The sequence below is a fragment of the Geotrypetes seraphini genome, chromosome 4 (assembly GCF_902459505.1).
Source record: "Geotrypetes seraphini chromosome 4, aGeoSer1.1, whole genome shotgun sequence".
In the NCBI taxonomy this organism is placed as follows: domain Eukaryota; kingdom Metazoa; phylum Chordata; class Amphibia; order Gymnophiona; family Dermophiidae; genus Geotrypetes; species Geotrypetes seraphini.
The window spans coordinates 239,630,493-239,656,830 of record NC_047087.1 but is presented as its reverse complement, the minus strand read 5'-3'; the positions used below and the strand labels follow the sequence as shown (position 1 = coordinate 239,656,830).

At 40.9% G+C, this 26,338-nt stretch overlaps 1 protein-coding gene across 7 annotated transcripts in view; it reads left to right on the top strand.

Annotated features, from left to right (window-relative positions):
• The window catches only part of MYPN (myopalladin), a 314,293-nt gene that overhangs the window by 14,923 nt on the left and 273,032 nt on the right, over positions 1-26,338 (top strand). For 4 of the 7 annotated variants that reach the window (XM_033941753.1, XM_033941754.1, XM_033941755.1 and 1 more), the window contains exon 1: positions 5,714-5,947. The exons of the other annotated variants lie outside the window; for them this stretch is intronic. The gene's annotated coding sequence lies outside the window, so the exon portion shown is untranslated. Of the gene's footprint in view, positions 1-5,713; positions 5,948-26,338 lie in introns of those variants that run through there. 7 annotated transcript variants of the gene reach the window in all.

Sequence of the window (26,338 nt, the reverse complement as noted above, 5' to 3'; positions counted from 1 at the left end):
AAGATATTTGGCTCTTAGCCCTCATTGACGTGCCAAATACAGTATTATACGTTAGTGCCACCGGATTTTCCAGTAAATTATTCACTTGACCCCAAATGGATCTCCAAAATCTAAGCATCAAGGGACAATAGAATAATAGATGATACAATGACTGTGCCAATATCTATTAGACTTTAAACTATCTAATTTCTGTAAATGAACTGGGGTCTAAAATGCTCTATGTAATTTGAAAAACCAAGTTTGTCTCATAGATGCTTTCAATTGTGAAATCCCCTCTACCTAGACCTGAGTTTTGCCTAAATGGCATTTTCAGGAGGGGTGACTTAAACTATGTTGTTTGAAAACATAATAGTGTCAGTGCTCTGGTGTCCATTAAACAAATAGTACTAGCTCTGAAGTATTTAGATGCTAGACAATATTCTCAATCATTCATGAGAATATTTATACATTAATTTATTAACTTTTTAATATCATATGTAAATTAGATAGTTTTTTATGTATGGATCTTCAGAACGTCGTCGGGGACAAAATACTCCCAACTGCTTAGGTCTTCATCAATCCAATTATTAGTTATTTTTTTCTTCGTACATATTTCTCTTTTCTTATCTTTGTGCAAAAATTATAAAGCTTAAACACCACTTGTGCAGTCTTTTTTCAGTGCATTGTTAAATCTTCAATTTGCCACCTCTCCCGATATACATATTTCAAAGGAAACTTTCTTCAGGGTTGAGGGGGATCTATAACTGCATGAAATACTTCTTATTAAAATATATTCTCTAAAACAGGGGTGCCCACGCTTTTTGGGCTTGCGAGCTACTTTTAAAATGACCAAGTCAAAATGATCTACCAACAATAAAATTTAAAAAAAAACACAACGCACACTGTACGCATAGAAAATGTTAATTATCATTCCTATTCCAGGGTTTTTCAAAGAGGTCAAAGCAGATGACTCTATGCACTATCACCTCAGTAACAACCATACAAAAATAGACAAATATACCCCCCTCTCTTTTTACTAAACCACGATAGCAGATTTTAGAGCGCAGGGAGCTGCGCTGAATGCCCAGCACTGCTCTCGACGCTCATAGGCTCCCTGCGCTAAAAAACTATTGCGGTTTAGTAAAAGGGGACCTTAGTGTAAAATATAGACAGCAGATATAAATTCAGACACATTTTGATCACTAAATTTAAAATAAAATCATTTTTCCTACCTTGTCTGGTGATTTCATGAGTCTCTGGTTGCACTTTCTTCTTCTGACTGTGCATACAATCTTTCTTCCCTTCTTTTAGCCTGTATGTTTCCTCTCCTCCAGACCTCGTTCCCTCCCCCAACTTTTCCTTCCTCTCCCCCTGCCCTTTCTTTCTCTCTGCCTCCCTTTCTTTTTTTTCTGTTTCTCTTCTTTCCTTCTGTCTCCCTTCATGCCCTTTTTCTTTCTTTCTCCCTGCCCTCCCCCAAGCCACTGCCTTCGGGGACCAGGCCCCAAACTGCCACCAATAACAGGGCCGAAAGCCGACGACGCCCCAAGCTCTCCCTGCTTCGGCCAACCAGCATTCCTCTCCCCGACGTCAATTCTGCCGTCGGAGAGAGGAAGGCTGATTGGCCCAAGATCGCGATCAACCTATTGGGGGAAATGCTGCCGGGTCCTACCTTCGCGGAAACAGAAAGTAGGCAGGACCCGGCAGCAAGAAGAGCAAATGCTTCACTAACCTGTCTCCCGCCTTAGCCCATAGCGAACGCTTGCTTCAGGGCTCTCAACATGTGCTGCCGGCTTCCCTTCTCCCCCCCCCGGACATAACTTCCGGTTTCGGAGGGAAGAGAAGGGAAGCCGGCACACACACGTTAGAGCCACGGAGCATAAGTTCGCTACGGGCTGAAATCTCCAAGCCGTTTTTTTTTTAATGTTCAGCAGCGGCGGCGGCAGCAGCAGATGACAACTGGGCGGACCGCCCAGCTAAAAGGCCCTAGAGAGAACACTGGAGAGGAAGGCTGATCGGCCCGGTAAATCAGGACGGCAACACGAGTCTATCACGGAGCCCGGGATGGGCTCCGCGATCGACTCGCGTTGCCTTCCTGAGCTACTGGTCGATCGCGATCGACGTGTTGGGCACCCCTGCTCTAAAACATTCAAAGTCCAGCATTCCAAATGCTTTGGTATGGCACATCTTATACCTCTTATATGGGGGATGTGCGAGTGTGACTAGCAGAGACTTTAGTGCATCTAGCCCTCTGTCGTCTTGGGCTAAGGCCATATATTTCTAACTATGTGCAAAAGAACAGTTGAATGTTTTTTATTCCTAAGCTGAAAACCCTCCAAAATTATTCTGATATGAAATCGGTTTAGAGTTTCAATACACACATTCATACAATATCTGAGCAATCTCAGCTTTATCTGTATATCCAAGTATTTTTGATTCAGAAATAATGAAACTCACGGCCTCCTCACACAGAGCCTGAAAGTGCTGTATATCAGGAATACTAACTGGAAACAGCTCTGCACCACAGAATTTCCTAGAATCCCAAGACAATAGAACTCCGAGTTCATCACATCACGATCAATTTGAAGTCCCTGGTCCAAGATTAATAAAAGTACAAACAACTAAAAAGAGCTCTCTCATATGCAGGTCCTAACCTTTGGAACTCCATACTTCATAGCTTCATTGAGGAAACATCTTACTTCTCCTTCTAAAAACTGTTGAAATCAATTCTGTTTCATCAACACTATGGAACTCTATGCAATACTCACCATAATCTACAAATGAGTGTCTCCCACTAACTGCAATTTCTCCCTCTGATTATTCATACCTTATTTCATTTTTATTTTGCTGGGTTTGTCTTATTTTATTTTTTTTTTCTATTTCTTTTCTCCTGCCTGATATAGTAATTTATATTTATCTTGTTAGATTTACTATTCAATTTTTTTCTCTCAAATGTAACCACTCTGCTTCACTTTCCCTGGTTCCTTCTTCCTTTCCATCTTCTTTCTATTTTATCTTTGAATATATGAATGATGTTATTTTTCTCTTAGATTGAAAGTCCATTTGGGACAGAGAGTGAAGTCCAAAGTGCCTAATGTATTTAGTTTTGTAAACCGCTTAATACTCATGTTCAAGCAGTATATCAAATATAATAAATACAATACAATACAATAGATTGCTCCTGAGACTCCAGACCCTCAGTTCTCAAATGAACATTCAGCCCCCTACAAATAGTTTCAGATTCTCCAAACTTCACACAATGGTGTGTACTGGCCAAGGTCTCAGCAGACCAGGCACCAAAAAAGACTGCAGGAAAGCACTCCAGCAGAAAAAAAAAAAACCCAGCTGAACATTAAGGGCTCCTTTTACTAAGCTGCACTAGCTTTTTTAGCGTGCGCTGAATATTAGCGCGCACTAACCCCGTGTGGAAAATCTTTCATAACTTGGTTGATCATCACCTCCTCTTTGATACTCTATTCTCACTTGGAGTTCAGGACTCTTTTCTGTCTTGGTTCCATTCTCATCTCTCCCATCTCACTTTTAGTGTATGCTCTGATGGATCCTCGTTCCTTGCTATCCCATTATCAATGAGTATAATTTATGGCTGTTTTGGGACCTCTCTCTTTCTCTGTGTGTACTTGTTCCCTTGGTGCTCTGATCTCCTCCCATGCTTTCTCTATGCTCTTAATGCTGATGACTCCCAGATCTACCTGTCTGCTCCAGAAATTTTATCAGGAATTCAGTTCCAAATCTCAGCCTGCTTGCCTGACATTGCTGCCTATATGCCCCACCACCACCTTAACAAGTATATGTAGAGTACTTCTTCTTTTACATTAATCTCTTTCTTTTTCTGTAGATCTGTCATCCTGGAGTCCTCAGCTCATAATCTTGGATTCATCTTAGACTCCATTCTCTCCTTCCCAGTATACATCCAACATAAGGCTAAAATCTGTTATTTTGCTTTCTTTAATCACCCAAATTTGTCCATTCTTTTCTGATCACAGTACTAAAGCACTTATCCATACTTTCATTGCATCCCTCTCAGAAGTCTCCCACTGGACCATTCCTCTCCATTTTAACCTATTTGAAACGTAGTTGTAGAACTTATTCATCTAGTGTCGCTACACTCATAAAACCCCTTTTCTCATGTCACTTCATTAATTCATCTGTTTCTACATATAGGACTCAGTTTTATAAATGGCGCCCAAAAATCAGCACCAGCTAAAAAACAAAGCAACAAGAAGAGGGGATCAAAGTACACACCAAACAGTAGACTAAAACCAGTAACAAGGGCTTCATAGATTGGGATAGCAGCGTTCACTTTATTGAATGACCCAATAAAGTGAATTCTGCTGGGTCATTCAATAATGTGAACCCTGTCAGGTCATTCAATAAAGTGAACTCTGCTATCCCAATCTGCGAGGCCCTTGCTGCTGTTTTTAGTCCATTCAAAGTTAGGTGTCATTTATAGACTAGAGCTTACTGCCAGGTTCTATGCCTAACTTTAGGTGTGAAGATTTACACTAACTAAGCTCTGATGTAAATTCTCATGCCTAAGTTATGCATGGACCACCCTTATTTTATAATAGCATGCATAAATTTCAGAAACACCCCCAAGCTGACTATGACATTCCTACACTCATGCTCCCTTTTTGGAATCACAAGTAAAACTTATCCTATGGATCCCAGCACCTATAAATACACACGTAAATTGTAATTGATGACAATTAGCTCCAGTAACTGATTATTAGCATGCAAAAGCTTGTTATGCAGTTAAATTACACATGGAAATTGGGATCACATCCAAATTTCCATGAACAATTTTTAGTGTAATTTATAGAATTAGGCTAATAGTTCATTCTTCTCTTAAACACCTACAGGTACATTCATTCTGCAGCTCCTCATCACCTCTCCTCTCCTATCTCTCCCTATACTTTTCCATAGGAATTTCACTGTTGAGTAATTAATCTTATCTGTGCCTTTCTCCTTCATCACTAATTCCAGACTCTTCTTTCCAACTTGGAAATAATCTTTCTCAGTTGGTACATCATGCTCCCTCTTTGGTTTTATTCAAAGCCAGCCTAAAATCCCAGCTTTTTGAGGCTTCTTTTATATCTTAACCCTGTACTTTCCTAGTCTTAGCCATGTTGAACTGAGCCCCTTTAACTGAATTTTCAGTCCCTGGCAGCTGGGGGACTAAATGTAAGCTAGAACATTTGGAACAGGAAACTAAAAGTTTACAAACTAACAGGTGAGCCTTGATTAAGGATTAATCTGGATCTGTTGTAAGATGGAAATGTTGGAGAGTCAATCCAGTAGGCTGATTCTCCGGTTTTTGAATTTTCCAAAGTTCCCGTTCATGATACCTGGAATTTGCTTAAGAAATTTTATACAATGGACTTTGTGGCAGATATTGCTTGATATCTTTATCTACAGTAGTTGTAGTAAACGGGAACCAAAATAGACCTTCCTAGCAAAACTCAGAATAAATAAGACATATTTGCTAGCTTGAACTTTCATCTGATTTGTCAAAATCCATACTGTATCTACATCTATGTATCTGTATACACATTGTATGGTCTTTGCTGATATATATATTATGAGAGATTCTATAGGTAGAGTCTGTCAATAGGTACTGTTATAGCAGTAGAATCCCTTTGCTCAGTGCTCTTCTCCAATGAGGTGGAATGTTTCTCAGACACATGGTTCACAGTGCCCAAAATAACTTCAGACCTGCAAACTGACAAATACTGCTAGTCCAGTGGTGACAGGTTCCCCCCTGCTTCTGACAGTCATCTTCTCTAAAAGTGAAGTTAACTCCTCCTGATCGGTGGACAGTTAGCTGATTTTGACCCTAAAGACCTGAAGGATTATTTTCCTGCTCTTTTGTCTATCTTGGACCTTTCTGGGTTCTTGCCACTGCAGCACAGTGCTAAGATCGAACACTAAACACCTGGGTGAGCAGAAAAAGGTAATTGCTACAGATCGTGTCTGTGTTCAGCTAAGGTTACGGTATGAGAGTGCTTGGTGGATGAGAGTGAAACATTGACAGAATTCTCTTGCTAACAGAAAGTTGATAACTTGGATCTTAGTATTATATTACCTAACTATACAAGCTAGAATGAAAGAAAAATAAAACTTCTGGTAGCGTTTGATAGGCAGGGGTATGTGAAGCTTATGTACTGTGATGGAACACCAAGAGAAGAATAATTACCTATACAAAGTGTGACTTCCACAGATTTGCTTGATTCCCTTTTCAAGTGTGCATTGATCATAATGTTACGATGTATGGATTTACTCATTATAATTTGTGTATCCTTCTTAAACAAAGCTAAGCCTCCCTGAATATAAGCCTGCAGTTAATGAGTTGCGTTCACATTTTTTTTGTCATGTAAAAGGACACTAGGGGCTATATTTAGTGCTGAGTGGTCAGTGCTCTGGATTAACATACACAGCAGCTGCAGGAACAGTCCTGCTGGAAAGGCACCCATGCTTCTTTCTCCCTCTTCCTTTCTCTGCCTGCTCATCCCTATCAGAAAAACATCTGACTGTCAGCAGCAAGTGTTTGGCCCAATTTGTTAGAGCATTAAGCAATACTTACTAGCCGAGCATAGATTATCTAAATAATGTACACAGAGCCATCCTAAAAAGGTGAGCAAAACAAAATCTTGGCTGTCATTTACTCAAGCAAGTGTGATGCACATCAGTAATAACATAAAGCTAGCCTGGAATGTTACCAGTTACCTTTATTTTGGATTGTGAAGGGCATCAAGCTTTACAAATGTTTAAAGGCCCATGCTCGAGAAACCTCAGTTCCATTGTCTGCAGGAAAGAGGAAGGATGAATATTTAAGCTCCAGACTGGTCATCTGATGTTTTCTCTATGTACTTGCAGCCACGTGAATAGGAGGTTCATTGTATTTTAATGCGCAGCTGTCCAATGTCATATTTCAGTAGGTTCATGTAAGTTACATGAAGTCAAAGAACGCTCACCATGAAAATGCAGACGCATATGGTTCACATGATAGCCAGCTGCTGCTAGGGTAAATACAGTTGTTGCTTGGCTGTGTCATCCTTTTCAATCTTCTTCAGTAATAGCCTGACTGTGCTACTTGGATAATAAGCAAGTGTGTGTATGAGATTCTGCAGGTCACATCTTATGTGGGGGCAGAGTAGACGAACCTTCATTCTGTGGTGGCTAAAATGTTAACTTCCTACTTTTCTCATTCACTAGTTCCTGATTGTCCATCATGTCTTCTTTCAGTTTTATAGTCACAGTTGAAAAAGAGATTCATGTCTTTTATTGATTTAATGAAAACTATCAGAAGCTATGAAGATTCCTGCTTTCTCCAAATCCAATGTAATTACTATATTCCACCTAATAATTTTCTTAGTCCGGTGGTTTAATTTAGTATTTCTCAACTCAGTACAGTCAGGTTTTCAGGATATCCACAATGAATATGCATAATCTTGATTTGCGTATACTGCCTCCTTATATGCAAGTTTATTTCATTCATATTCATTGTAGATATCCTGAAAACTTGACTGGACCGAGTTGAGAGACACTGGTTCAATTAACTTATTAATTTTCTATTCCATCCTTCTATGTAAGTATTCAAAATGGGCTACTGCATATTTTATAGAGACATAGAAGTAGCCTGATGGTTAGCACAAAGGGCTGAGAATCTGGGGAACTGGGTTTGGCTAACATTGTGGCTCCTTGTGATCCTAGACAAGTCACTTAACCATCCATTGCTCCAGGTACAAAAATTTAAGATTGTTGTGAGCTTACTAGGGACAGAGAAAGTACCTGTATATATACCTGTATATATATATACAGAACTACTGTGGTTGTACCATAAAAGGTGGTATATCAAATCTATGACCTCCTTTATAACACAACAATAACCATAACAAGTGGCAAAAAAAATGGACTAAAACAGACACCAATTTACCACCAGAGTTGAGGCCATGGTAACAGCAATAAAAATCAATTGTATAAAATCCAAGATTGCCATGCCATACTATTAACCACAGAGAAGACCACTACCAAGCAGAGTGGCCACATTCTGTGGAAGTAAACCCAATCTCAATCATGAATTCTCTGATGGTTAAAGATGTTCTTTGACTGGATATAGAACAGAAAATTTCAATGAAATTTTTTTTTTCTTCAATTGCATTGTTATAACAAAATGGAACAAATTTGAATGTTTTTATTTCCAAAACTTGCACCACCCCTCCCCCCCCCCACCAAGTAAACCCTAATCCTACCTTCCAGGTCTGTTCCCTTCAAGCTGCATATCTTATACTTGCAATCTTCACTGGGTAGAAATGCTCTCTGGTTGTTCCTACTTCACCATTTTATTTATTTATTTTATTGTTTAAGTACCGCGTACATGCCCTAAGAGGATCCTAAGTGGTTTACATTAAATGCTGATCAGTAAAAGACAACGGGGCAGATATTCATCAGGATTTAAGTACGTGAGCAAGGCTCCTGCCCACTATGGCCCGGATTCTCTATAGGAAACCGATATTGGCAGCTGCTGATCATGTATCAATCATGTGATGGCGCCCTATAGAGAATTGTGCCTCTGAGAAAAATAGGTGCCAGAAATAGTTTAGTTTATAGTTTATTTATATTCTGCCTATCTTGCTGTGAATCACGCCTATGCAGGCACTTTACGATGCCTAACAGCACTTCCAGCATAAGTCATACCCATTGTGGCGTTAGGCACCGTAAAGCGCCTATGTAGGTGCAATTCGGGCACCTTTTATTTAGATGCCATTAGGCGCTTTAATATTGAGGTTTTTTGCCGTTTTAAATAGCGTTTGTTAATCAACTTAGGTGTGTTTCTAGAATTTCCCCTTTCGTGGCCACCCCTGAATAATCAACAGCTTTGAACCAAACAGTGCCACTGAATATCCCCCCATGACATCCTTGGTTAGTGCTGGGGCAGTCAGTGAGCAGAGCTGGGGAAGAGCCAGTAGTTATGTGGCCATTGGCCATATTCTGTGTCAGTGTCCGCATTGCTACGTGGGTAGATAGGATTGCACAAAAGACAGTCCTATGTTGCCTGCTTAGCTATGTGGATATCAGCCTTAAATATCAGCTGACACCTGCATAATTTCCAGTTCAGTGGCTTACCCAGATAGTCAACGCTAGTGCCAAACATGGTCCCATCATTGAATATCCAGGTTAAATTAAGCCAGCAGCAGTCAGTTTTAAAAATCACTGATTGCCACAGGCTGAATATTGGGCAGAATTACTCCAGTCTCATCTGCCAATGTCATTTTGAAATTCTACCATATACGTAACAAAATGGTACCTTCACCATGAGAGTCACACCGTTTTGTTATATGGCAGTATTTCAGAATAGTGCCAGTCAAGGGCCAGCTGGTGCCATTGTCTTTTACAGCTATAGCAACTTGGAATTAATCCTGCCCTGGGAATGAGGGGATTGAGTAAGAGCCCGGATAGCGTTTTCTTTTTTCTCAAAGCAGGCTTAGATCTAATATTTAATATTCCATTTGCGTGTGTATTTTCTTTTTTTTAATTTCATTTGTGTGTGTGTTTGTGTGATATGTGACATTTTAGCAATATAAAACAAGCTTTATTCCAGCCCTTACCAAAGCAGCTAAGAAAATTTAGCTCATCTTCCGCTCACATAACTGATCTAGAACTTGCACAATCCAAACTACGGGAATTGTACTCCTATTTGCAGAAACATTATTTCAACTAGCATGTAAAGAACATCAAACCTCTTAAGTAATATGAAATTGCACATGAGAAGGATTTATTATGCATATGGCCAATCTCGCATTTTTAGCTGCAGAAGTATGCAATCAATTCTCTGACTGAAAATGTAAGACTTGTCTTGAGTACCTAGTTTTATGGTCTGCACATTAAATAATCTAATCTTTTAGGATTATGAGTATTGTGATCATTACTTTGGATTGGATTCTGTTGTTCACAGGCAGTCTATGAAGGCTTGCTAGAATTGGGAAATATGAATGGATCACTACTAAGAGCCTGGCAATGTATTTTGAATCAGTTGCAACTGTTTGACCTTGTTTTACAGTAATTCTAGATAAAATATAGTAATCTATCCTGGGACTAATAATCATAGAAACATGATGGCAGATAAAGGCCAAATGGCCTCTCCAGTCTGCCCATCTGCAGCATCTACTATCTCCTCCTCTCCCTAAGAGATCCCAAGTGCTTGTCCCATGCTTTCTTGAAATCACATTGATAAAGCAGTAAATTTGAGAGACTGAAATCATAAACCACATACTCTGGTTTAGGAGTGAGGTTCATTACTGCAAAAATTGTCCATTTTGGAAACATTACCCCCGAGATAAAATTTGGCTAAATTTGGCAGAGTTGATAAAGATAGAAAAAGTACATCTGTACTGCCACAGAGATCTGCAAATTTAGATTAAGATCCATGCCATAAGATTGCTCCAAGTCTATGTACTTTATCCTTCACATCAATGATGATACCATTTAGCTTGAAATTGAAAGCAGGGGACGCAGATCAGAGCTTGTTCTTGTCTGTACCCAAACAGCATCAAATGTACTTCAATTTCATCTCAACCTATGGCTACATAACCTGTCAAAGTTTCTTGTGAGCAAAAGTTGAGACAATTAAAGGCCTCCTGATAACAAAACCCAAATGAATCATCTATGAAAACACCACAGTTAACTCAAAATGTAGTAATGATTTTACCCAGAGGCTCCAAGTAGAGACAGAAGAGTAGAGGAGACAGCAGTTACCCTGCTATATTCCATGGGGCAAAAGATACATGTCTAAGAACATACTGCTTCCTGTTGGACAACAATAACCAAAACCAGAGAGTTTACCCTTGAATCCCTCTGGTAGATGTCAGAATTGGTGATCACACCAATATTAGCACCCCCACTGTTTCTAAACCATAAGTTCTCAACCCAGTCTTTGGGACACACCCAGCCTGAGCAATAGTTTTCAGTTAGATAGGATGTCATCTTAGTTCTCCTGCATTGCCTCTTTCATAATTCAGAAGTACCAGCTAGATTTTGTAAGATATCAGTCTGTAAATTCTTTGCTTCCAATATTCCTCTTGTAGCCTTTTTATTTTCAATCTGTGTCTTACAATAGTTTAAGGTCGATATTCAAGAAGTTTCTCCAGACTTTAAGTTAGCCAAACAGACCCCAATGATGAAATTTCCTCTTTGCAGTTTACCAAGCAAGTATCCAGTTTAAAAAGGTGGTACTGGGGATATTCCTGCAGCACAGTTTAACTTGGGCCAGTCAATATTGACAGTATCCAGTGCCAGCCAGCCAAGTTATCTGGGTAACTCAATAAAATAGCAGGCATAAAGTTCATGGGACAACTCAGGTTATTTTCTAACTGGACACAACTAGCTGAATATCTGCTTTCATCTTTCTTACATTTTTGGAACAAATTCATATCTCTTTAAAATCTTATGAGCTCACTTTTTACCTATTCATACTACTGTATACACAAGTTTCATACAAGTCACACCCGTACATGCTAGGAGGCCCTTCAGACGCAGCTCCAAGCTCAAGCAGAAGAGGTTTGGAGGGGCTGGGGCAGAACAGGGTGTGACTTGGGCGGAATGGTGTGGGGCTGGGGGTAGGGCCACGTGTCTGGATTTTAGTGTTACAAAATCTGGTAACCCGACTTCTGAAGTCACTTCCTGTTCGTGGGACCAGGAAGTGACAGAGGGAGAGCTGAGACCAGTGCAAGCAGCATATTGGACATTCTGCTCATGCCAGTGAAATGTTAGAGGTATGGGGGGAAGGGAAGGTATGTTCTTGGCAGAGAAGGAGTGGGGGGAGGGGCACCACCGCCCCTTACTATGCTACTGCCTAGGATGCATAAACATGAACATTAACCAAGAAAATATTCACAACACTGAGAAAACTGAAACAAATCCAGCATTGCTTCAAAGAAAACTTTCAGATCTTGGTTCAGTCACTGGTACTATCCCAAATAGATTGTAATGTCTTTCTGTAGGATTGTAATACAGTATATGGAAACAACTACAAACCATTCAAAATGTATTATCCAGACTTATTTTCTCAGCAACCAAATATGATGAAGTGACACCCTTGTACCTCAAACTTCACTGGCTCCCCTACCAAGCAAGGTGTATTTTAAAACTTCAGTGATGAAACACCACACTACATGTTGAATTTTATCAAAATACCACCCAAAAACAAACACAACCTGATCAGCAACCATATGAGAAAAAGATTTCCAAATCCTAGAAGAATCAAATATAAAACTATTCACTCTACAATTTTTCCATACCTGGCAACAAAATAGTGGAATCCTTTACCAGCACAGTTTAAGGAATACCCCCTACTACCAAAACTTTTTTAAAGGTCTAAAATCCTATCTGGAAAATACCTTACTCCTCTCCCTCTCCCCCCCCCCCCCCCCACACACACACACAAGCTAAGACCACCAGAAACCAAACAAGACACAAATCACCTCTCCTATCTCGATAGATGACCAAGCTCCCTACAAACTGGGAAAGTGGCACCCATACCAGATCCCATAATATCAAGACAACAATACCACTCTCCATACCACTTGCTATAATCATACGCCTACTCAAACCCAAACCAAAATATCTGTGTCATGAACCCTAATGAAATGTAATCCCTGGATATGCCAGGCTTTTCTAAATTGTAAATCGCATCGAATTCCTTCTGGAGCATATTAGCTATCCATAAATACTAATGTAAAGTAAAAAAAACTTGCAAGGTTCTGTTTTGCTTTTGACTTTTCCTAGAAACTTATAGAAATATTTCCCATCATATCATCACAGGCTTCATAAAAAAGAAACAGGCACACCTTGCTAAGTTGTTTATACATGTTACAACTTATGAACTCCAGAAGGAAGCTCTCTTTGGCACAATGCAAGTATTATGGTGACTGATAGCAGTAAATTTGTCAGACTGAAATGATACTCCACATACTTTGGTTTAAGAGTGAGATTCATAACTGTCATGGTATGCATAAAACTTGAACAGCATTCTGAAGCTAAATATACTTTATCTGGATTAAAACACTGGTAAAATAGAAAAAGTAGAGGGTTTAAAAAATATATACCGTATTTGCCGGCGTATAAGACGACTGGGCGTATAAGACGACCCCCCAACTTTTACAGTTAAAATATAGAGTTTGTTATATACTCGCCATATAAGACTACCCCTTCTTCCGCACACCTTCTGCACAACAAATAAAACTTAAAAGAACATCAGAATTTATTTCAACAATTTTAATTAATTCACTAAAGCTGAATAGAACAATAAACCCATGGGAGCTGCCATGCTATTTGTTTTCTAAACTGTTAACCAAACTGAAACTGTCAATGATAGAAGGAAGATAACATATAGAGGGAGAGAGCAAGTGCCGGGCAAGTCCCTAGCAAGTTTGCTGGCATGACAGTTTCCCTTTAAAAGCCTTCAAAAGCCTCCTGTTCGCCCCCGCAACTTCCTTAAGGGCTAGACTCCACACACGGCCGCATGTGCGAGAGACGTAGTAAAGAGAAAAGGGGTGGGGCCAGAGCGCCGCTGCTTCCCGCTGCGCAGGATGAAGGAGCTGGCACCCTTGTCACACTGATGTCCCGCCATGGCCCCGCTGATGTCCCGGCAGGTTTACTAGTACCGTAAGCACCGTAAGGAGGTAAGGAAGGAGATGTTAGGGCATGTAAAGTAAGGGCATGTAAACAGTACCCGGCGTATAAGACGACCCCCGACTTTGGGGAGGATTTTAAGGTACTGAAAAGTCGTCTTATACGCCGGCAAATACGGTATATATCTGTGATGATTCAGTTGAGCTCTAGCTTTGAGAAATCACATGTAAATTGCTCTGAGGAACTGAGATATTTTTCTCCTTGCAAAGTGTTTCTGCCTAAATTGTGGTTTTGTTTTAGGATTGATCAGATTTGCCAGCAATTTGTGTGTTTATTGGTGATATGTGTATAACTAACTCATTTTGAGACATTACCCTGAAAGTAACATACTGGAATGGAGGAGGCAACTAGAAATTGGCCATAAGAATGGTTTCTTCTGCCTATAGTAGTTATCCCTTGTGAGTTGAGTCTTGGGTTTTAGACAGTTTCGAGGACTTCAGTGAATACAGACTGGCTGTCAAGTGCAAAACCAGGATTTAGGAATAGGAGCAGGATACACTGGAAAAAATCCAGGAATTAGGACAGAAGTCATAAAAGAGCAGGATTCAAGAACAAACCTAAACTCTATGTAGAATAAGGAGCAGGAAACCATAATGAGTCAACACAGGAACTGGCTGACAATATTTAGCCAAGGAATTTCTGGACGGGGAGACAAATAGACTCATTAGTGGAAGCAGATAGGAATCAGAAACACCCATGAAGCACAATTAACTCTTGGGAACTGGTATCAGCACCTGGCCTAGCAACATAAGAACATAAGCATTGCCTCTGCCGAGACAGACCACAGGTCCATCATGCCCAGCAGTCCGCTCCCGCGGCGGCAGTCAATGACCTGTAAGTGATCTAATGCTCCAAATCATTTTGTACTGTATAGTAACCCTCTAATTGTACCTTTCAATCCCCTTTTCCTTCAGGAACTCGTCCAATCCCTTTTTGAAACCCAAAATCATACTCTGCTCTACCACCTCTTCTGGAAGTGAATTCCAGGTGTCCACCACCCTCTGAGTGAAGAAGAACTTCCTAGCATTTGTTCTGAATCTGTCTCCCTTCAATTTTTAGAGTGCCCTCTAGTTTTTGTTGCCCCTGCCAGTCTGAAGAATCTGTCCCTCTCTACCTTCTCTATACCTGTCATAATCTTGTAAGTTTCTATCGTATCCCCTCTAAGTCTCTGCTTTTCCAGCCTCTCAGCATATGGAAGGTTCTCCATGCCCTTTATCATTTTTGTTGCTCTTCTCTGGACCCTCTTGAGTATCACCATATCCTTTTTAAGGTACGGCGACCAGTATTGAACGCAGTACTCCAGATGCCGTCACACCATTGCCCTATATAGCAGGAGGATAACCTCCTTGGTTCTGGTAGTGATACCTTTTTTGATAATGCCCAACATTCTGTTCGCCTTTTTTGAGGCTGCTGCGCATTGTGCCGCTGGTTTCATTGTTTTATCCACCAAAACCCCCAAGTCCTTTTCTAGGTTGCCTTCCCCCAATATCATCCCCCCCATTGTGTAGTTGTATATTGGGTTTCCTTTCCCTATGTGCATGACTTTACATTTCTCTACATTGAAGCTCATCTGCCATTTATTTGCCCACTCACTCAGTTTGTTCAGGTCCCTTTGAAGTTCTTTACGTTCCTCAACAGATCTAACCGTACCGGAGAGTTTTGTGTCATCCACAAATTTTATAACTTCGTACTTCATCCGTTTCCAGGTCATTAATAAATATATTGAACAGCAGTGGTCCCAGCACTGACCCTTGCGGAATGGGTAAAGGTCCAGGCTCAAGTTCAAGAATGAAAACATACCCAACAATTCCACAGGTAACAAGGAAAGACTAAAAACAAAAGGCAAAAGTTGTGGTCGATGTTCATAGTAAAAAATTAAGTTTATTGATACATATGATAAAATACAATGAGAGGGATGAAATCCAATGTATATGCAAATAGCGTAAATCATAAGGAGAGAACGACTACAGTCAATGAAGATCTGTCGAGTGGACCTGACACAGTCCGTGTTTCGGATAAGAAGCCTTCTTCGGGGGTCCAACTTGAGCCAACAACAGTTCTAATGAAAGCTGTGAACGGAATAAATTGGAAGAGTGACTAAAAAGTCACTTTAAAAGTAAATAAAATCATTACTGGGTATGCCAATTACATCCTGACATGTTTTTCCATTTCCTACGAGTTGGCACATGATTGGTATACATTGGATTTCAGCCCTCTCATTAGTATTTCATCATATGTATCAATAAACTTAATTTTTTATTTATTTTTTTTAACAAGAACATCGACTTCACAGCTTTTGCCTTTTGTTAAAGGTCCAGGCTAGAGAATTACATGGGAACAAAATTTTCCCCATCCCCACAGGAACTCAATATCCCCATCCTGTCCCCATGAGTTTTGTCGCTGTCTCTGCCCCATTCCTATAAGCTCTGCCTTAACTGCAGAAGCCTTGAATACTTATGATTTTAAAGTGTTTGAGGCTTGTGCAGATGAGGACAGAACTTGCAGGAATAGGGCAGGGACAGGAAAAGAGCTCTTTGGCATGGGAAAATGAGATCTCACGGGAACAGGGAAAAATTGGTCCCCGTGTCATCCAGGCTACAAGCAGAAGAACCTGTTCAGCTCTCAATAGCTCCTGATTTTTGATTACAAAAGGGTATATAAATAATCCTGATGGCTTGTCAGTGCTAATGGAAGAGGTATAAAATCTCCCTGGGTTATATGGATCTTGGGGGTTGAATGTCTATACTTGCTGATACCAGGGGGAGAGTGTTGACATCAGTGGGTTTTGCAGTTTTGATGCATGTACTACTTTTGTACTGCACTGCTGTTTCGATGCATTGTTTTTTGTTATAAACAAACAATTACAAAAAAGAAAAAGCCCCCCAACTGCAGGCGAGGAGGCAAAAGCAAATCAGAGTTCAAGAAAGCAGAAAAATGACATGAATGCATATTTGGAACCTCCTGTGTCCTGTATCAAAAGCATCTTCTGAATGTAAGAGAATGCAGTTGTGAAGAAAAATAAGAATGAAGAGAGGTAACCGAAGCAAGAATCTAACCATGCTGACCCAGAAAGCTACCAGCATTAATTTCCCTCACAAGCACCCCTCAGCATTGGATGCACATCTCAATTGTTGGTATTTCAAAACTTACAGAAAAATTACCCTTCACTCAAACAAAAATATTTGATGAGCTCAAAAAAAATCTTTGAGCATTTCCCAGTGTGTCTCATCTGTCACCTCTGTCTCTTTTTCTGTTATTCTTTCTCCATCCGTGCAAATATAGGGCAAGAACACGATGATACTACAAGAGGCAATGAAAAGGATCAAATGGATACAAAAAAGGATGTGAAGACCACTAAATCCAAGAAAGTAGCAAGAACAGAACTTAAATGTATGTACACGAATGCCAGAAGCTTAGGAAACAAAATGGGTGAACTGGAAGAACTAGCAAACAGAAAACAACTGGATATCATAGGAATAACAGAAACATGGTGGAATGAAGAAAATGAATGGAACACAGCATTGCAAGGATATAAACTATTCAGAAGAGATAGAATTGGGCAAAAAGGGGGAGGTATTGCCCTGTATGTACATGAGGATAAAGAATCTTAGGGAAGGAGAGAAGGAAGAAAATGATAAACTAGAGTCCCTCTGGATGAAGATTCCTGGACAAGAAGAAGCAGACATACAAATAGGCCTCTATTATCGACCCCCGGGACAAACTGAGGAAACAGACAAAGAAATGATCGAGGAAATTATTCGGAGATGTAAATCAGGAAATGTAATGATCATGGGGGACTTCAACTTTCTGGGGATAAACTGGAAATTGGGAACATCAAATTGCGGCAGGGAGATAAAATTCCTAGAAACGATGGGAGATTGCTTCCTTGAACAAATGGTGGGAGAACCGACAAGAGGAAATGCAATCCTGGACTTGGTCATAAATGGCATTACTGGAAGGACAGCAGATGTAGAGGTTACGGCCCCACTAGGGACAAGTGATCACAATATGATCAATTTTACCATTGGCATCAGAAAGGGGAAACCATTCAAGACTAAAGCCACAACCTTTAACTTCAAAAAAGGGAATTATGAAAGCATGAGAACCATGGTTAGAAAACGGCTCAAGAAGGGCAAAACAGAAATCCAAACAGTTGATCAAGCATGGTCTCTACTAAAAAACACTATCACAGAAGCACAGAATCTCCACATACCGAAGATATCCAAAGGAAAGCGAAAAAAGAACAAAAGAGAACCAGCTTGGTTATCCAAAGAGGTGAAGGATGCAGTGAGGGAAAAGCGGAACTCGTTTAAAAAATGGAAAAGGGAAAAAACGATAGAGGCCTGGAACAGTCACAAAATCGACCAGAAAAAGTGTCATAAAGTGGTAAGAGAAGCCAAAAAAGTCTATGAAGAAAAGATAGCGCAAGAGGCCAAAAACTTCAAGCCCTTTTTCAGGTATATAAAAGGAAAGAGACCAGCAAGAGAGGCAGTGGGCCCTCTCGACGATCAAGGAAGGAAAGGGTCAATTAAAGAAGACAAACAAGTTGCCGATAGGTTAAATTCATTCTTTGCCTCTGTCTTCACAAATGAGGACACTTCAACAATGCCAGACACAGGGAAGATATTCACGGGAGGCATAGAGAAAAGCCTCGAAACAGTAAATGTGGAGTTGGACATGATATACTTTCAGATTGACAAACTGAAAAGTGACAAATCTCCTGGACCGGATGGAATTCACCCGAGAGTATTAAAGGAACTTAAGGTAGAAATTGGCGAACTATTACAAACCGTAGCTAACATGTCAATTAGAACCGGGCAAATACCAGACGACTGGAGGATAGCAAATGTCATTCCAATTTTCAAAAAAGGATCAAGAGGTGAACCAGGAAACTACAGACCTGTGAGCCTCACATCGGTTCCTGGAAAAATAATTGAAGCACTAATTAAAGACAACATTGTACAACACTTGGAAGAGCACAACCTAATTAGGGCTAGTCAACACGGCTTCAGGAAAGGGAAGTCATGTTTGACAAATCTACTTCAATTCTTTGAGAAGGTGAACAAACAAATTGATAGTGGTAATCCAGTGGACATAATTTATTTGGACTTCCAGAAAGCATTTGACAAGGTCCCTCATGCAAGGCTTATGAGAAAACTATTAAACCATGGAATAGGAGGTGAAGTCCACAGATGGATCGGTAAATGGCTAGAGAACAGAATGCAGAGGGTTAACATAAATGGGAAATTCTCGGAATGGGAGAGAGTAACTAGCGGCGTACCCCAGGGCTCGGTTCTCGGGCCTATCTTGTTCAACATTTTCATAAATGACCTAGAAGAGGAAACAACATGCGATATAATAAAGTTTGCAGATGATACAAAACTTTGTCGGGCGGTTGGCTCTCTAAGTGACTGCGAGGATCTTCAAAAGGATCTGAACCAGCTGGAAATGTGGGCGACAAAGTGGCAGATGAATTTTAACATAGACAAATGCAAGGTGATGCATCTAGGAAGGAAAAACAAAGAACATGAGTATAGGATGTTGGGGGTGACATTAGCTAAATGCGAACAGGAAAGGGATTTGGGGGTACTGATTGACAGAACCCTAAAGCCTTTGGCTCAATGTGCAGCGGCGGCGAAGAAAGCAAACAGGATGTTAGGCATGATTAAGAAGGGGATCACGAGTAGATCGGGAGAAGTCATAATGCCACTTTACAGAGCAATGGTCAGACCGCATTTGGAATACTGTGTACAACACTGGTCTCCATACCTTAAGAAGGATATAACTCTGCTGGAGAGGGTGCAGAGGCGAGCCACGAAACTAGTCAAAGGTATGGTAAATTTGTGCTACAAAGAACGGCTCCGAAAGCTGGGGCTGTTCACCCTCGAGAAGAGAAGACTGAGAGGGGATTTGATTGAGACTTTTAAAATATTAAAAGGATTTGATAAAATAGACCAGGAAGCAGCATTACTAACATTTTCGGATGTGAAACGGACAAGAGGTCATAGCCTGAAACTGAGTGGCAGCAGGTTCAAGACAAGTGTCGGGAAGTTCAGTTTCGCACAACGAGCGGTGGGCGCTTGGAATGCTCTTCCGGAGGAGGTTGTGGCGGAGACTACTGTTCTGGGTTTCAAGCGCAAGTTGGATGCATACCTTCTTGCAAATCATATTGAGGGATACGGGAAATTCGGGTCTCCAAAAAGGAGTACCTAAATGGGCCACCGCGTGTGCGGATCACCGGACTAGATGGACCTCGGTCTGATCCGGTGAGGGCGTTTCTTATGTTCTTATCTGTTCTGTTTGTGGCCTGTGAAACTTTTATTTTATATTTCAAAAGTAGGAGAAAGATTGTAACATAGTAACATAGTAACATAGTAGATGACGGCAGATAAAGACCTGAATGGTCCATCCAGTCTGCCCAACCTGATTCAATTTAAATTTTTTTTTTTTTTTTTTTCTTCTTAGCTATTTCTGGGCAAGAATCCAAAGCTTTACCCGGTACTATGCTTGGGTTCCAACTGCCAAAATCTCTGTTAAGACTTACTCCAGCCCATCTACACCCTCCCAGCCATTGAAGCCCTCCCCTGCCCATCCTCCACCAAACGGCCATACACAGACACAGACCGTGCAAGTCTGCCCAGTAACTGGCCTTAGTTCAGTATTTAATATTATTTTCTGATTCTAAATCTTCTGTGTTCATCCCACACTTCTTTGAACTCAGTCACAGTTTTACTCTCCACCACCTCTCTCGGGAGCGCATTCCAGGCATCCACCACCCTCTCCGTAAAATAGAATTTCCTAACATTGCCCCTGAATCTACCACCCCTCAACCTCAAATTATGTCCTCTGGTTTTACCATTTTCCTTTCTCTGGAAAAGATTTTGTTCTACGTTAATACCCTTTAAGTATTTGAACGTCTGAATCATATCTCCCCTGTCTCTCCTTTCCTCTAGGGTATACATATTCAGGGCTTCCAGTCTCTCCTCATACGTCTTCTGGCGCAAGCCTCCTATCATTTTCGTCACCCTCCTCTGGACCGCCTCAAGTCTTCTTACGTCTTTCGCCAGATACGGTCTCCAAAACTGAACACAATACTCCAAGTGGGGCCTCACCAATGACCTGTACAGGGGCATCAACACCTTCTTCCTTCTACTGACTACGCCTCTCTTTATACAGCCCAGAATCCTTCTGGCAGCAGCCACTGCCTTGTCACACTGTTTTTTCGCCTTTAGATCTTCGGACACTATCACCCCAAGGTCCCTCTCCCCGTCCGTGCATATCAGCTTCTCTCCTCCCAGCATATACGGTTCCTTCCTATTATTAATCCCCAAATGCATTACTCTGCATTTCTTTGCATTGAATTATAGTTGCCAGGCATTAGACCATTCCTCTAACTTTTGCAGATCCTTTTTCATATTCTCCACTCCCTCTTCGGTGTCTACTCTGTTACAAATCTTGGTATCATCTGCAAAAAGGCACACTTTTCCTTCTAACCCTTCAGCAATGTCACTTACATACATATTGAACAGGATTGGCCCCAGCACCGAACCCTGAGGGACTCCACTAGTCACCTTTCCTTCCTTCGAGCGACTTCCATTAATCACCACCCTCTGGCGTCTGTCCGACAGCCAGTTTCTGACCCAGTTCACCACTTTGGGTCCTAACTTCAGCCCTTCAAGTTTGTTCAACAGCCTCCTATGAGGAACTGTATCAAAGGCTTTGCTGAAATCCAAGTAAATTACATCTAGCATATGTCCTCGATCCAGCTCTCTGGTTACCCAATCAAAAAATTCAATCAGGTTCGTTTGGCACGATTTACCTTTTGTAAAGCCATGTTGCCTCGGATCCTGTAACCCATTAGATTCAAGGAAATACACTATCCTTTCTTTCAGCAACACTTCCATTATTTTTCCAACAACTGAAGCGAGGCTCACCGGCCTGTAGTTTCCTGCTTCATCCCTGTGACCACTTTTATGAATAGGGACCACATCCGCTCTCCTCCAATCCCCAGGAATCACTCCCGTCTCCAGAGATTTGTTGAACAAGTCTTTAATAGGACTCGCCAGAACCTCTCTGAGCTCCCTTAGTATCCTGGGATGGATCCCGTCTGGTCCCATCGCTTTGTCCACCTTCAGTTTTTCAAGTTGCTCATAAACACCCTCCTCCGTGAACGGCGCAGAATCTACTCCATTTTCTCGTGTAACCTTGCCAGACAATCTAGGTCCTTCTCCAGGATTTTCTTCTGTGAACACAGAACAGAAGTATTTGTTTAGCACATTTGCTTTCTCCTCATCACTCTCCACATATTTGTTCCCAGCATCTTTTAGCCTAGCAATTCCATTTTTTATCTTCCTCCTTTCACTAATATATCTGAAAAAATTTTTATCTCCCTTTTTTACATTTTTAGCCATTTGTTCTTCCGCCTGTGCCTTCGCCAAACGTATCTCTCTCTTGGCTTCTTTCAGTTTCACCCTGTAGTCCTTTCTGCTCTCCTCTTCTTGGGTTTTTTTATATTTCATGAACGCCAACTCTTTTGCCTTTATTTTCTCAGCCACTAGGTTGGAGAACCATATCGGCTTCCTTTTTCTCTTGTTTTTATTGATTTTCTTCACATAAAGGTCCGTAGCCATTTTTATCGCTCCTTTCAGCTTAGACCACTGTCTTTCCACTTCTCTTATGTCCTCCCATCCTAACAGCTCTTTCTTCAGGTACTTTCCCATTGCATTAAAGTCCGTACGTTTGAAATCTAGGACTTTAAGTATCGTGCGGCCGCTCTCCACTTTAGCCGTTATATCAAACCAAACCGTTTGATGATCGCTACTACCCAGGTGAGCACCCACTCGAACATTAGAGATACTCTCTCCATTTGTGAGGACCAGATCCAATATCGCTTTTTCCCTTGTGGGTTCCGTCACCATTTGTCTGAGCAGAGCCTCTTGAAAGGCATCCACATCTCCCTACTTCTTTCCGATTCCGCAGACGGAACATTCCAGTCCGCATCCGGCAGGTTGAAATCTCCCAACAGCAGAACCTCCTCTTTCCTTCCAAACTTTTGGATATCCACAATCAGATCCTTATCAATTTGCTGCGATTGAGTCGGAGGTCTGTAGACTACACCCACGTAGATAGAAGTTCCATCTTCTATTTTCAGAGCAATCCATATCGCTTCTTCCTCTCCCCAGGTCCCTTGCATTTCAGTCGCTTGGATATTGATCTTTACATAGAGAGCTACTCCTCCACCTTTATGACCATCTCTGTCCTTCCTAAAAAGATTATATCCCGGTATGTTTGCATCCCATCCATGTGATTCACTGAACCATGTCTCTGTGATAGCAACAATATCTAGATCTGCCTCTAATATCAGGGCTTGCAGATCATGAACTTTGTTGCTTAGACTGCGAGCATTTGTGGTCATCGCTTTCCAGCTATTTTTCAGCGATAATCTCCTTTTTTGTATGGATTTTTGTGTCGTTTCACTTTCCGTTGCAATACTAAGAAATGAGTTGCTGATATTGCTTATGTTGCAGCCTTTACTACTATCACATCTTTTCTTTTGCCGGGGGTGGTCTCTATAATTGTCCTTCGTACATACACCACCCCCACCTTCTAGTTTAAATGCCTAGAAAAATATTGTCTAAATTTCTCTGCAAGGTTTCTTTTTCCTGCTGTAGTAATATGTAGCCCATCAATGCAATATAGCTTCTTGTCCTTCCATGTATTTCCCCATCCTCCTATGTACCTGAAGCCTTCTTGATGACACCAGGCTCTGAGCCATCTATTAAAGTCCTCTGTGTTTTTCACTCTTTGCTCTCCTTTTCCATATGCAGGCAGTATTTCAGAAAAAGCTAAAGTCTTTACAAAAGGTTTCACGCCCTCACCAAGCTCCCGAAAAGCTTTCTGTGCTGCAAGTGTGGAGTTGTTGGCCAGGTCATTTGTTCCCAGATGGATAACAACATCAGTGTTAAAATCCTTAGTTTCTTCCTTAATTATAGTCAGTATTTGCCTGGAACTCCTGGTAGCTGAGGATCCTGGAAGACATTTCACTATTTTGGTCTCCTCGCCCTGTGTTCCAAGGTTAATGCCTCTGATGATGGAATCCCCCAACAGTAATAGTTTTCTGTTTTTGGCTTTTTTATTTGTACTTAGGGTGCGCTTGTTCTCTTGAGTTACCTTCATTGGTTCTAGTCCCACCTCCCTTCTGTTTTCCTGAGTATCGCAGTGCACTAGTGGAGCGAAGGAATTCTGTAGAGGTAATATTAGTGAAGGTGGATGTTTCTGTGTTACATGTCGCAGTCTTCCTGAGCCTACTATGACCCATTTATTCCTGGGCTGTTTTATTCTTTGAGGTAGAGGTGGTAAGTTGGTATGATTTTGTGGAGTGATGGAAGCTGCTTTAATTGTACTCAATTCCTGTTTAAGTTTGCAGAGCTCCTCCTTAATACTGGCAAGTTGAAGGCAGATGGGGCAAGCCTTAAGCCTCCAAATAGTATGTCTTGGAATTAAAGCACCACAGTGATTGCATAGAATAAAGGTCATCTTGATTGGTTGTGAAGTGACTTGATTTGAGTAGTCCTGATTATATGGGTCTCTATATATGAATAGTGGTCCCTGGGGTTGGTGGGACTATAAGTAAGACTACTAGTAAGGCAGAAATATTGACGCGATTTACTTGTACTGGATCCTGAGGGAAACTTCTCTGGAAGGATGCCTCTTGCTCCTGTGACTAACCTGGTAGTGGGACTAGGCCCTCGATTACTAAGCCGTGGTAAAAGTTCCTACTGCAGCCCTGGAAGCTAAATGCTCTGATGCCCATAGGAATTCTATGAGTGTTGGAGGATTTAGCACTCTGGGCCACAGTAGAAGGGGGGGGGGGTTAGTTACCTACAGAAAACTGCTGTTCATAGACAAGCTGCTAAAAATTTGCAGTGCTTATTAACCAAACTAATAGCAGAGATGCATGCCCATACTTTGGACAATCTCTTTACCCATAAGTACGAAAATTATATGCCTTGTATATTGTGAGGTGTGCTACAATGATTGAAGGGGATCTGTAATATTTACTTATTTAATAGGTTTCTTGCTGAAAAAGTCATTCAAAATGGTTTACACACAATACTAAAAGAAAGAATAATAGAAAAGATACAATAGAAGACTGAAAAGAGAGACTCAAGTATGATAATTCTTCCCCAGATAAATTCCAGACTTATCCCTTCCAGATAAAATACAAAATATATGAATATGCATATACTTGATTTGCATACACTGCCTCCATTGTATGAAAATTTTCTTTCATGCATATTCATTGTGGATAATCTGAAAACCTTTCTGGCAAGGGAGTACTCCAGGACCGAGTTGAGAAACACTGCTTTAGAACACCAAGAAACTCTCCTAAATTTGTAATCCTGGGACTTCAACTACTTGGCTATCCTGATAGATAATAATTTGTTTTATTGTATTACTGCTTGAACTTACCTTGTTGGTTGTGTTCCTTGTTTATTGTACTACTTAAATGCCAATAAACAGTTTGAACTGAAAAAAAAAATCATATAGGCACAGGTACAGCATTATTCTATCTTTTAGATAAATTGGCTTAGCATTATTACCTTAAACATCAAAACAACTTAAATAGACATTCTTCCTGAACTGACAGCCAATATAACTTCTGCAATAAAGGGCATGTGCTCTTCCATTTCTTCCAACAATAACCAGGCTTTAGCATTCTGAACAGTTTGGGGATTCTTACTATATTTTGACAGAAGACCAATATACAAAATATTACAATAGCCTAAAGGTACTTAATAAAAGCTTTTGCTCAAAAGCCTCACATTTGAGTATCATTCAAAGCTTTTACAGATGTAACAGAAGGAATCAATTGATCCATTTGTGGCCAAATCTTCCAATCATCATGCCCAATACAACCTAGACAAGTAGATTTGGTAGTATTTACCACTAAACCACTGTTCTGAAGTTAATTTTCTCTTTACCCATCTTTGATTCATCCTCTGTATTGCTTGATTCCTATCTCCTTCCAATCGTAGAACCAGCTGAACAATATATCATCAGCAGTAGCATAGCCAGATATGTATTTTGGGTGGGCCTGAACCCAAAGTGGGTAGGCATATGATTTCCCCTCTTGATTTCTGCCCCCACCCCTGCCTCTGCCTGATTGACATCTCAACAAATAAAATAAAAACTTGAGCTGGTGGAGATCCAAACTCTTCCCTCCAGCACATGCTTAGTTTTCACATACTTATGTGAAAACCAACCATGCGGGGGGGGGGGGGGGGGGGGGAGGGGTGCGGTGCCTGGTCACATGGCAGCAATGCATGAACAGTTCTGCCAGATGCAGCAAGTAGACAAATGACCTGTTCTGGCTACAGGAAGACTTCTTCAGCTGGCAGGGCTTGGTGATCTCTGGCAGCCATTACAATGGCACAAGAATTTTGGGTAGGTCTGAACCCAAGCCCACCCATGGCTATGCCACTGATCAGCATATAAATAATCAGTACTGTGTTTCCTAATCAAATTTCCCTAAAAAGGAGAGGTGAAAGAGGGAGTCGGGGGGCATTGATAAAACCCCCACTGCCAGAAATAATAACTTGACCAGAAAACTCCCAAATCCTACCTGGAATCTCCATCCTTCTAAATGGGTAAT